The 12,450-nt window shown below is 21.8% G+C and overlaps 1 protein-coding gene and 1 non-coding gene across 2 annotated transcripts in view; both read left to right on the top strand.

Annotated features, from left to right (window-relative positions):
- Nucleotides 1-12,450, top strand: part of LOC122504526 (unconventional myosin-IXb) — a 140,849-nt gene that overhangs the window by 13,167 nt on the left and 115,232 nt on the right. The gene's annotated exons all lie outside the window — the stretch shown is intronic.
- On the top strand, nt 3,011-3,081 carry Trnag-ccc. Its single transcript has one exon. It is a non-coding gene; the product is annotated as a tRNA-Gly (tRNA).

The following is a 12,450-nucleotide window of genomic DNA, read 5'->3' as shown; positions in this document are numbered from 1 at the left end:
AAAAATTGTAATAAAATTCTTCGACAGATTTCAATTACTTTCAATTTTTCAATGAAGTTTCTCGAAAGAATTCAATTATATTCAGAGAATTTAAGAAAACCAATTATTTTGAAAAATTTAAATAAAATTTTTTAAAAAATTGTATTATTAAAAAAATTTTTGACAACATTCTTTACAAGATGTAGTTAATAATACTGCAATTTTAATAAAATTTTCCGATATAATTCAATAATTATTTTTTACACAATTATTCTTCTTAAGAACTCAATTATTTTCACAAATAGCAAAATTTTTTTAAGGGAATTCAATTATTTAAGGAATTTTAATAAAAATTCTTCCCAAGAATTCAATTATTTTCATAAATAAAATTCTTCACAGCAATTTCAATTCTTGAAAACATTTTTTAATAAAATTCGTTGCAAGAATTCAATTATTTGCATAAATTACAAAATTTAAGGCAGAATTTTATTTATTTTTTATACAAATTTTAATTAAAATGATAGAAAATTATAATTGAATATTAAAAGCATTAGAGGGTGAATTTTTAGAAATAATTGAATTTCGAAAAGGTTTCAAATCAAAATCATTGAAAATATGAATTTCTTTCATATTTTTAAGTAACAATTTTGTGAAATTTCAATTATTTTGAATACAATTATTTTAATCGAATTTCTGGAAAAATTTAATTATTCTTAAAACTGTTATTAAAATTCCTCGAAAGAACTCAATTATTATTTTCACAAATAGCAAATTTTTTTAAGGGAATTCAATTATTTAAGGAATTTTAATAAAAATTCTTCCCAAGAATTCAATTAGGTATTTTCAAAAATAAAATTTTTCACAGGAATTGAATTATTTAAAAAAATTGTAATAAAATTCTTCAACAGATTTCAATTATATTCAATTTTTCAATGAAGTTTCTCGAAAGAATTCAATTATATTCAGAGAATTTAAGAAAATAGTTTTGAGAAATTCAATTATTTTGAAAAATTTAAATAAAATTCTTTAAAAAATTGTATTATTAAAAAAATTTTTGACAACATTCTTTACAAGATGTAGTTAATAATACTGCAATTTTAATAAAATTTTCCCATATAATTCAATAATTATTTTTCATACAATTATTCTTCTTAAGAACTCAATTATTTTCACAAATAACAAAATTTTTTATATGAATTTAATTATTTAAAGAATTTTAATAAAAATTCTTCCCAAGAATTCAATTATTTTTAAAAATAAAATGTTTTACAGTAGGTAATTAAATTATTTAAAAAAAAATTTAATAAAATTCTTCGCCAGATTTCAATTTTTATCAATTTTTTGATAAAATTTCACTAAGGAATTTAATTAATTTGAAAAAGTTTTAAAAAATTCTGAGAAATTCAATTATTTAAAAAAATTTTCACAGGAATTCAATTCTTTGAAAAATTTTTTAATAAAATTCGTTGCAAGAAGTCAATTATTTTTATAAATAACAAAACTTATCGCAGAATTTCAATTATTTTCTATACAATTTTTATTTAAATTGATAAAAAATTATAATTGAATATTAAAAGCATTAGAGGGTGAATTTTTAGAAGTATATGAATTTTGAAAAAGTTTCAAATTAAAATCTTTGAAAATCTGAAATTTTTTTTACTTTTAACTGAAAATTCTGTGAAATTAATTTGTTTGAGAAATAGTTTAATTGCGGATTTTGTCTTTAAAATTATTTGAAGTTTTTATTTTATAATATATATATATATTTAATTGAAGAATTTACGAATTATTGAAATTTTGTAAAATTGAATTGTAAACAAATTAATTTAAAAATTCTTAGAGAATTTTTTCAAAAATTATTAAAAATAATGTATTTATAGAATAATTTTAGTTAAAAACATGAAAAAATCGAAAATTATTTAGCAGTGAGGCGATACGAGGGAAACCACTTTTTTTCGATGGGTATTTCCCACATTTAGAGAGTATTTATATTTTTTTTTATTTATTTTTTTACATATTTAATATTTTTTTCTATATATTTTTCTATATAAATTTTTTTTTCATACACACATGTATGAGAAGTTTTTATAAAACTCGGTTTTAAATGTACAGTTGCAGTTACAATAGCTCCTGTGTAATTTGTACAGTTTTTGCTGAAAGTCTTACAAGATTTATCTGTGGTTGCTCGAATAAGTATATATTGAATTTTCTGTAAGTCTTACAAGATTTATCTCTGAGCTCTTGAATTTACTGAATTTTTTTTTTTTTTTGTAATTCTTATATAGACCTTCTCTGTAAGTCTCGGAAATTTATTTCTAATGTAAGGGGAAAAAATGTTAGTACTCCTTAGAAGATACTGTGGAGGAAAATAATTAAAGAAAATTTCGAAAATTCAATGTCCGTTTTAGAAAAAGAAGTTAGGTATACTTTAAATAAACTTCCGCTTATTCTTAAAATAGTTCACATATTTAAATATTTTATGCGCTTTGAAAAGATTTTACATTTTTAAAGTTAATTTTAGTAAAGATCAAAAAATGCTCTTTTTGACATTAGTAAAATTTACTAAATTTAGCAATTAGTAGAAAACTATTAATTCAGATTTAAAGAGTAAATTAAGACTCTTTTGTCTTAAAAATTAAAATACTCCTTCTGTACTGCGGTGGTAATTATATTTAAACAAAAAGACTACGATGTACTTATAAAAGTTAACAAACGACTATAGATAATTTATAGAAAAACAATTTTTAGAACAAAAGTTGGATAATATTATCGGGAATTAATTTATTGCTAATTATGATATATATATAGTACCTATACTATAGCATTGTTAATACGAAAAAGTCCTGCTTCGAGTAACATTATCCAAAGTTTCACTGGATTAAATGCTGTAAAAGTTTCTCTATTGGAAATAGCGGCCGGAGTAGGAGAAGTAGTACAAGTTTCGCTTGCTTCAGACTCCATCGATCGTTTTTAGAGCACCCAAGCAATTTCGCAGAGCTTTCAATGGAATCTTCTTTCACGGATGCCACGGGCACCGCTGGTGTAGTGGTATCATGCAAGATTCCCATTCTTGCGACCCGGGTTCGATTCCCGGGCGGTGCAATTTTTTTGAGAAAATTCCATAATATTTTCCATTTTATCTGATCATTTTAGATCGATAAGGTCTTAATCTATGATGCATTCTTTTTCGCAGCCAAATTTGGGATCTTTCTGTAATGGACGTTTTGCTTCAATCTTCTTAATGATTAACGTACGTCTGGGGAAATTCAAATCAAAAATTTGTTTTAAACAAGCAAATTTTGGTTGAATCAATCACTTTTATACAAAAGTGCCCTTATTTCATTAATTCAACCAAAATTTGCTTCACTGTTAACTTGATGGTATCAAATTGCAACGAATTAATGCCAATGAACCAAAATTTGCTTCATTGTTAACTTAATGGTATTAAATTGCAACAAATTTATAACAAAAATGTGGATCAAATCAAAAATTGATCTTAATTTTTAGCATCAATTTCATCCACTTTGCACTTTGATACTCTCAAGAAAACTTCTGTGCGTTTAGAAGACCAAATTTTTTCTTCCAACGCAAAATTTGAGTTCTACTGTCAAGTTCACTAAATTTAACCAAATGTTTATTTAAATCAAATAAATATTAATTTAACGAACTATATTTAGAACCATTCTTAACTTGAAAGTATCAAATGGCAAACCGGTTGATACCAAAAATGTAGATCAAATCATAAATTGATTCAAATTTTTTGTATCAGTTTGATTGATGTACATACAATTAAATTTTTGTTACAATCCTGTTCTTGAATGACTGTATTCAAAAGACTTGTTTGACTAAAAAATATTATTTTCTCGAGTGTCAGAATAGACAATTGTGAGACTGGTTTTTCAAGATGGTTGAGAGAGCGCTTTTTCAAAAGTTTCATCTATTTTCGCGTATGTATATTAGATTGTTTATTTGTAATCAGATTTTGGTGAATTTCAAAGATTTATGATCGTTGGCTCCATTTTGGCTGATGATGGATAGTTATCTCCAAAAAAGAATGTTCTAAAAATTTTGATCTATGGTGACTGGGAATTTTTGACATTTCTATAATTTACGTTCTTGTATTATTTTGACTATTTATCTCCTTGAGGCATTTTCATATTAGAAAATTGAGCATGATTCTTTTTCTTTATTTACCTGATATCTTATTCTTGATATAAGTTAAGTCTCTTTAAAAGACAATAGCAAGTTTTAACAAACAGATAAAAATTCCAAAAAGCGTAAGAATTTTAAAGAAATTATTAAATTTTTTTAAAAATCTTTAAAATTACTTTATCTTTTTTTTCTAAATTTAAGAATTTTAAAGAATTTTAAAGAAATGTAACCATTTCTTTAAGGACATGGGAGGCTTCGCACTCATCTACTGAAACCTACTATTTACTACTTTTTTCATAAAATTTCGCAAAAAAATTCAATTATTTTCATAAATAATAAAATTTCCACAGGAATTCAATTAATTTAGAATAGCATTTTAGAAAACAATTTCGTAAAAATCAATTATTTAAAAAAATTTTTATACAATTCTTCACAATAATTCAATTACTGTCACCAATTCAATTTATTACAAGCCATTCGGTCCATTACTTTCACTAATAATAACATTTGTCATGGAAATTCAATTTTTTAAACAAATGTTTGATAAAATTCTAATTAAGAATTTAATTATTTTCACAAATAAAGTTTTCCACAAGAATTCAATTATTTAAAATAAAGTTTTCATAATATTTGTTATATTTAGAAAAAATTTAGGTATTTAAAACAATGTTTATAAAATTCTTAAGAAGAATTCAATTATTTAAAAAAAAAAAAATTTTTTTTTCAAAGAAATTCAATTCTTTTTAAACACTTTAATAAAATTTTTCGTAATTATTCAATTATTTTCATAACTAATAAAATTCTTCTGAGGAATTCAATTATTTTTGAAAATTTTAATAAAATTCTTAGCAACTAATTCACTTATTTTCATAAATAATAAAATTAATTGCAGGATTTCAATTATTTTTAATACAATTTTACAGAAATTGCTAAAAAAATGTAATAATTCTTAAAAATTTAATTTCTATTCCTCGAAAAAATCAATTATTTAAAAAAGCGTTTTTTTAAAATTCTTTGGAAGAATTCAATTATTTACAAAAAAATTAAAATTTTTTACATAAATTCAATTATTTTCAAATATTTTAGTAAAATTTTGAGATTTAAATCAATTATTTTAAATGCAAGTTTAATTAAATTGTACTGAAATAATTCAATTATTCTTTTAAGATTTTAATAAAATTCTTCCTAACAATTTAATTATTTACATAAATAATTCTTCGAAGGAATTCAATTATATCGATAAATAACAAAATTATTCCCGAAAATTCAATTATTTTGAAGCATTTTAATAAAATTCTTTACAAAATTTAATTATTTTTATAAATAACAATATTCATCACAAGAAATCAATTATTTTTGAAAGTAATAAATTTCTTCTTGGAAATTCAATTATTTTAAAAAATGCTAATAAAATCTTTTGCTAGATTACAATTATTTTCACAAATAAAGATTTCCATATGAATTCAATTATTTAAAATAAAATTTTCATAATATTTGTTACATTTAGAAAAAATTAATTATTTAAAACAATGTTTATAAAATTCTTATGAAGAATACAATTATATTCATAAATAACAAAATTTTTCAAAGAAATTCAATTCTTTTTAAACATTTTAATAAAATTTTTCGCAATAATTCAATTATTTTCAAAACTAATAAAATTCTTTTGAGGAATTCAATTATCTTTGAAAATTTTCAATTATTTACAAAAATATTAGAATTTTTCACAGGAATTCAATTATTTTCAAATATTTTAGTAAAATTTGTCGAATGAAATCAATTATTTTAAATGCAATTTTAATTAAACTTTTTTGAAATATGTAAATCAATTATTCTTTTAGATTTTAATATAATTCTTCCCAAGAATTCAATTATTTACATAAATAATGCTTCGAAAGAATTCAATCGTTAAAGATAAATAACAAAATTATTCCTGAAAATTCAATTATTTTGAGGCATTTTAATAAAATTCTTTGCAAAATTGAATTGAGGGGACGGCTTCTAAAAGGGGATACGCGTGGATTCTCACGTATAAGTATTGACGAATAGTGTGATTTTAAAACATTTTTAATTTTCAAATTCAATGAAATAAATTTATACACAATGAAAATGCGCATCTTTTTTTTTTAAGAAATAAATTTATATCTTTTTTAGTTTATAAAATAATGAGAAAAAACTAAATTTTTGAAAACCAAAAAATTTAAATGTTTTACGTCTTTAACTCGTGCTGGTGTTTTTGATTTTTCATATTTTGTAATCAAACAAAAACAAACTCACAGATTAAGGTTTCCTGAAACCAACTATATTTTTAAAACTTCAAAATCTTAATTAATAAAAAGTTTATTAATTATTTTGAAAGACATTGCAAAAAATATTTTTTTTCAACTTTCAACGCTTCGTTTATCTAGGAAATTTCAAGGTACAAAAAACTTCCAGTGAGAAAGTTTTTTATTACGATACGGACAAGTTTTCTCTAAAATTTTATTAAAATGATATGGATATTTACAAAGTTGTTAATGTTTAAAGCGTATGGTACGTCAGATTTCTCGCGCCTGGAACGCATTGAGTCCCAAATTGTTAGTTTGCAACGCGTTAAAAATGTGTTTGTCAATATATATATAATAAAATTTATTGAAATTTATTTTTAACATAAATATTTTATTTTGTTATATATGTACAAAAGTCAACTAAAATAATATTTCTTATTTTTAAGTTTCTTGTTTCATTTAGTTCAAGGTTTCCACTCTTCGTCAAAATGATCTCGTTTACTACATTTAATGTTTTTAAAATAATTATTAAAAAACTCCTGTTCGTTTGGAGAAAGATATCGATTTCCTTAATTGTGATAAAAAAATCTCGAAATCCTGGGAAAATTGTATTGGGTTTTACCGAACCCTTTTTTTTGCAGTCAACGGTCGCGGCAACCGCGACTCATCTGGACACCATATTTTTCCGTAGAGTGAAAACAAATGACAACTTTGAGAAAAATAGCATATAAAAAAGGGTTACTTCCTTGAAGTGCACATGATGACAAAAAAATCAATTGTATGAAAATGTTTGCCAAAATACAGATATAAATAAAATAAAATTTGTTTTAACTTCAAGTATTAAATACAATATGGAATTATTGTACAATTTATTTTGCGAATAATTCTGCAATATTTTTTTAAAAATAATTCCATATGTCTTTACGTACAATACATGTTAGAATAAATAAACTGATGCTACTGTTATATAAAGTTAGATGAATCGTCATAATCCATAGTTAAATATTATTTAAAAAAAAAAAATTACTTTGATATTAAAAAACCAGTCACAAATTAAAATAATAATATTTTTACTATTCTTAATAAACTTTTATTAGTTAAATTAACATTACATTTATGTCAAAATAACTGTGTACTAATTATTTGTATGTCAGTAAATTTTAACTATTTCCAGACGATTTTGGCTAATTATTATTGGTTACTTCTTAATAATAATAATATTGCAAAAATTTATCAGTGACTTTAATAAAAATTGTATTTATTTTAAGTAAACAAATGAATAAACTAAAATAGTCTTAATATGTTCCATGCAAACGAACAATTCGGTACTCAATGCGTTCCAGGCGCAAGAAATCTGACGCACCATACGCTTTCAACATTAATAACTTTGTAAATATCCATATCATTTTAATAAAATTTTAGAGAAAACTTGTCCGTATCGTAATAAAAAACTTTCTCACTGGAAGTTTTTTGTACCTTGAAATTTCCTAGATAAACGAAGCGTTGAAAGTTGAAAAAAAACATTTTTTGCAATGTCTTTCGAAAAAATTAATAAACTTTTTATTAATTAAGATTTTGAAGTTTTAAAAATATAGTTGGTTTCAGGAAACCTTAATCTGTGAGTTTGTTTTTGTTTGATTACAAAATATGAAAAATCAAAAACACCAGCACGAGTTAAAGACGTAAAACATTTAAATTTTTTGGTTTTCAAAAATTTAGTTTTTTCTCATTATTTTATAAACTAAAAAAGATATAAATTTATTTCTTAAAGAAAAAAGATGCGCCTTTCCATTTTCCACAAACTTCGGTAATTCAAATTGCAATTTGTAATACTTTCAAAAATTGACCAAGTGGACAAAACTTAAACGCGAGAATCCACGCGTATCCCCTTTTAGAAGCCGTTCCCTCAATTATTTTTATAAATAACAATATTCATCACAAGAATACAATTATTTTTAAAAGTAATAAATTTCTTCTTGGAAATTCAATTATTTTTAAAAATTCTAATAAAATATTTTGCAAGAATTTAATTATTTTCACAAATAATAAAATGCATTTTAGGAATTCAAAAATTTACAAAAAAAATTAATAAAATACCACACAGACATTTAATTATCGTCAAAATAGAATTTTTTGTAAAATTTAATTATTTTTAAAAACTTTTCGCAATTAAATAATTTTCAATATCTACTATTTTCATAAAATTTCCAAACAGAATACAATTATTTAAAATATTTCTTGTAAATATCTTCGTAAGAATTCAATTCTTTTCATGAATAATAAAAATTTCTCATGAATTCAATTATTTAAATTAGAATTTGCACAAAATTAGTCGAAAGAAATCAATTATTTAACAATCTTTATAAAATTCTTCGCAAGGATTAAATTATTTTTATAAATATTTAAATTCTTTCATGAATAATAATATAATTCGTTGCAGGAATTCAATTTATTAGCAGAATAAGAGAGAAGTAAATATATTTTTGATGAAAATTAGGAAAAAGGCAGGAAAATAAAATGTAGAATGGAATTTTTTTTTTTAGTTTTGTTAAGTATCTGAAACGAGTTTTTTTGGTCGTTAAGTTTAATTTTTCGATAGCTACTTTTTTACTACTTTTTTTAGTTTGAAAGCTATTTTTTGCTACTTTTTTTAAAATTAATTATCGAGTGCGAAGTCTGCGCAATGGTTACATTTCTTTAAAATCCTCAAATTTAGAATAAAAGGATAAGGTAATTAATAATAAAAAATAAATAAACACTGATTGACACTTAATTTCGGAATTTAAAGTTTCTGCGTGGCGGTAATTTGAGGCGAAATTGTTAATTTAAATTTATGATGTTTAATCATTTTAGAGGATGAAATTTTGGTGGTGTATACTTAAGTAACATGTTTCTCTATTAAGCGTTTGTGAGAGTGGTGCACCCACGCTGCAAACAATAAATAAGTAGCTTTGTAGACAGACTAGACTGGTGATAACTCAGCAGTCGTGCTGTATAATTATCAAAGTGCGTATAATTGTTAATTATTGCGCCATTGTTGAAGCGACATGCTGAGTAATTAGCATGCTGCCAAACTCTTAACATGCACGCGTCTCACGCGATCTTGCGGTCGATTAGCCACTCGATATCCGCAAGATTGATGGAGCGTTAGTGTATATCTTCGCGCAGGAAGTGGAAAAGGATCTCAAGTTCGATATCACTGATCGAACTCTTCGTCTTGATAATGATCTTTACCACTTACATGGCAACAATACCAGTGTTCCTCTTCTACATACAGTATACAAGGATAAAACGATCTTTATAAGGTTTACAATTTTTTTTTTCAAACTTCAGGAATTTTCAGGATTTCTACATGAATTTTAATAAATATTCAGTAGAAATTTATACAATTATTTTTTACTAATTTTAATTAATCATTAACAACCATTCACGCGCTTACGCCCGCAGCTAACTTTTTACTCACTTTTTAAATAAAATTTTAAATGAAATTAGCAACTTTAAAAATAATAGAACGTAAAAATTTTTAATTCAAATTTCTTTTTATAAAAATAAAATATGAATTGGAATATAATAGTTTTAATATTATTATAACTATAATAATTATAAATTCTGACACAGGAAATTCAGGGACAAGTCAGGGATTTTTATTAAAATTACTGAAAAAAAAATTAATTTTTAGAATTCATAAGAAAATTCTAAATTTTTGTGTTTTTTTTTTTTGTTTGACTCATAAACTATGAAATTGACAAGAATTCTAATGCAAAACCTTCAATTTTTTCAATCTCTGACAAAAATTTCTTTTTAAATAACTTAAATCTAGAACAACTATGAACTTCAAAAGGTTTTAATTTGATATTTTATAAAATTTCAATTTTAAATGAATTTAATTAGAAATTTTAAAGAACTTAAATTTTTAAAAATTTTAATAATTCAAAATCTTCTAAAATTAGTTAAAATTGTCAAAATATATTTAATTAATTATTAAAAATATTGGATTTAAAGAAGAATTTTAGTTAAAAACACTAAAAAAAAATTGAATTTTGAAGCAGTTACAAATAATTGCAGAAATTCCATTACTTTCAAAAGTAATAAAATTCTTATCACAATATTCAATTATGTTCAAAATTGAAAAAAAAATCTTGTCAAAATCCCAATTATCTTTTTAAATAACAAAATTCTTCTTCAAAATTCAATTATTTTCAAAAATTTTCCTCATTTCAATAACTTTCAATATCTCTACTATATTTTAATAAAACTACCCAAAAGAAATTAAATTATTTTTAAGAAATTTTAATAAAATTGTACGCAAACATAATTTTATTATTTTCATAAATAATAAAAATATTTTCAAAAGTAATAAAATTCTTCGTGGAAATTCAATTATGTTCAACAAATTTGGAAAATTCTTGACAAAATTTAAAATATCTTTATAAATAATAAAATTCTTCTCTGAAAATTCAATTATTTTCAAAAATTTGTATACAATTCTAGGCGAAACTCCAAATTATTTTTCTCAATTCAATGATTTTTAATATTCTACTATTTTAATAAAATTTCCTAAAAGAATTCATTCAATTTTAATTAAATTCCTCGTAAGACTTTAATAATTAACATAAATTATGTAAAATTTTAAGAAATTTTAAGAAATATATTACTGTTTTGCAAGAATTCAATTACTTTCACAAATAATATAATTTTTCACTATATAATTCAATTATTTAAAAACATTTTTATAAAATTCTTTCCGAAAATTTTCCACACATAATAAAATTCATTGAAAAATTTCAATTATTTAAAAAAAAAATTGAAATTGTTTCATGGATTTCAATTAAAATTGTATTGAAAATTATTTAATTCTTATTTTAAGAATTGTATCAACATTCTCAAGAATAATTGAATTCTTAGATCAGCAAAGAATCTTTTGTTATTTTTCCAAGAATTTTATTAAAATTTTTGAAAATAATCGAATTTCTGCAAATTTTTTACATGAATTTAATTATTTTTGAAAATTTTAATAAAATTCTTCCCAAGAATTCAATATTATTATCACAAATAATAAAGCTCATATAGCAAAATTTCAATTATTTCTAGTATACAAATTTAATTGAATTCTTCGAAAAATGTAATTATTCTTAAAAATTTTATTAAAATTCGTCGAAAGAATTCAATTTTAAGAATTAAAAATTAATTAATTTAATTAATTTTTTTTTTATTTTTGTATTTAAATAATTGAAGTCTCGTAGAATTTTCTAATAAAAATTTATTCAAAAGTGAATTTCAGTTAAAATTTCAGATAGGTAATAATTGAATAGTAAACGCTATTATAGCGTGAATTTTTTAAAAATAATATTTGAATTTTGAAATGGTGTCAAATTAAAATCTTTGAAAATCTGAATTTTTCATACTATTAACTAACAATTTTTGTAGAATTATTTATTCAATTATTTTCAGGAATTTTAATAAAATTCTTGACAAAATTTAAATTATTTTCAAAATTTTTCCTTATTTCAGTGATTTTTAATATTATTAACAAAACTATCCCAAAGAATTAAATTATTTAAAAAAAAATTTAATTATTTTAATAAAATAATAAAAATTTCACAGGAATTAAATTATTTGCAAACTTGTTATAAATTTTTTCGCAATAATTCAATTATTTTCAAAAATTATTAAAAATAATTGATTTAAAGAAGAAATTTTAGTTAAAAATTGTAGAAAATAATAATTGAATATTGATGTGATGAAAATAATTTTGAATTATTAAATTAAAATAATTAATTAATTCCTAATTAATTAATTAATTAAATTATTTTTTTTAGAAGTCAGAGAAAAAGTCAAAATTTTGTCTGGAAATCAGGGAAAAAGAAAATTAAATTTTTGTGGCAATCCTGATTTTTGTATTCTTTTTTTCATTACTATATTTTCTATTATTCTTCTTTCGTAATTATTAATTTTTTTTTTTGCTATTATTAATTGATAATAATTATCATTTTTTTTCGGTGGGATAAGAATTTTGTTTATTTATGCAATAAAAGTCAACAAAAGGTGGTAT

Source organism: Leptopilina heterotoma, unplaced genomic scaffold (assembly GCF_015476425.1).
Source record: "Leptopilina heterotoma isolate Lh14 unplaced genomic scaffold, ASM1547642v1 Lhet_111, whole genome shotgun sequence".
Lineage (NCBI taxonomy): Eukaryota > Metazoa > Arthropoda > Insecta > Hymenoptera > Figitidae > Leptopilina > Leptopilina heterotoma.
The sequence above is the reverse complement of the archived record's forward strand: the minus strand, read 5'-3'. Positions and strand labels throughout refer to the sequence as shown.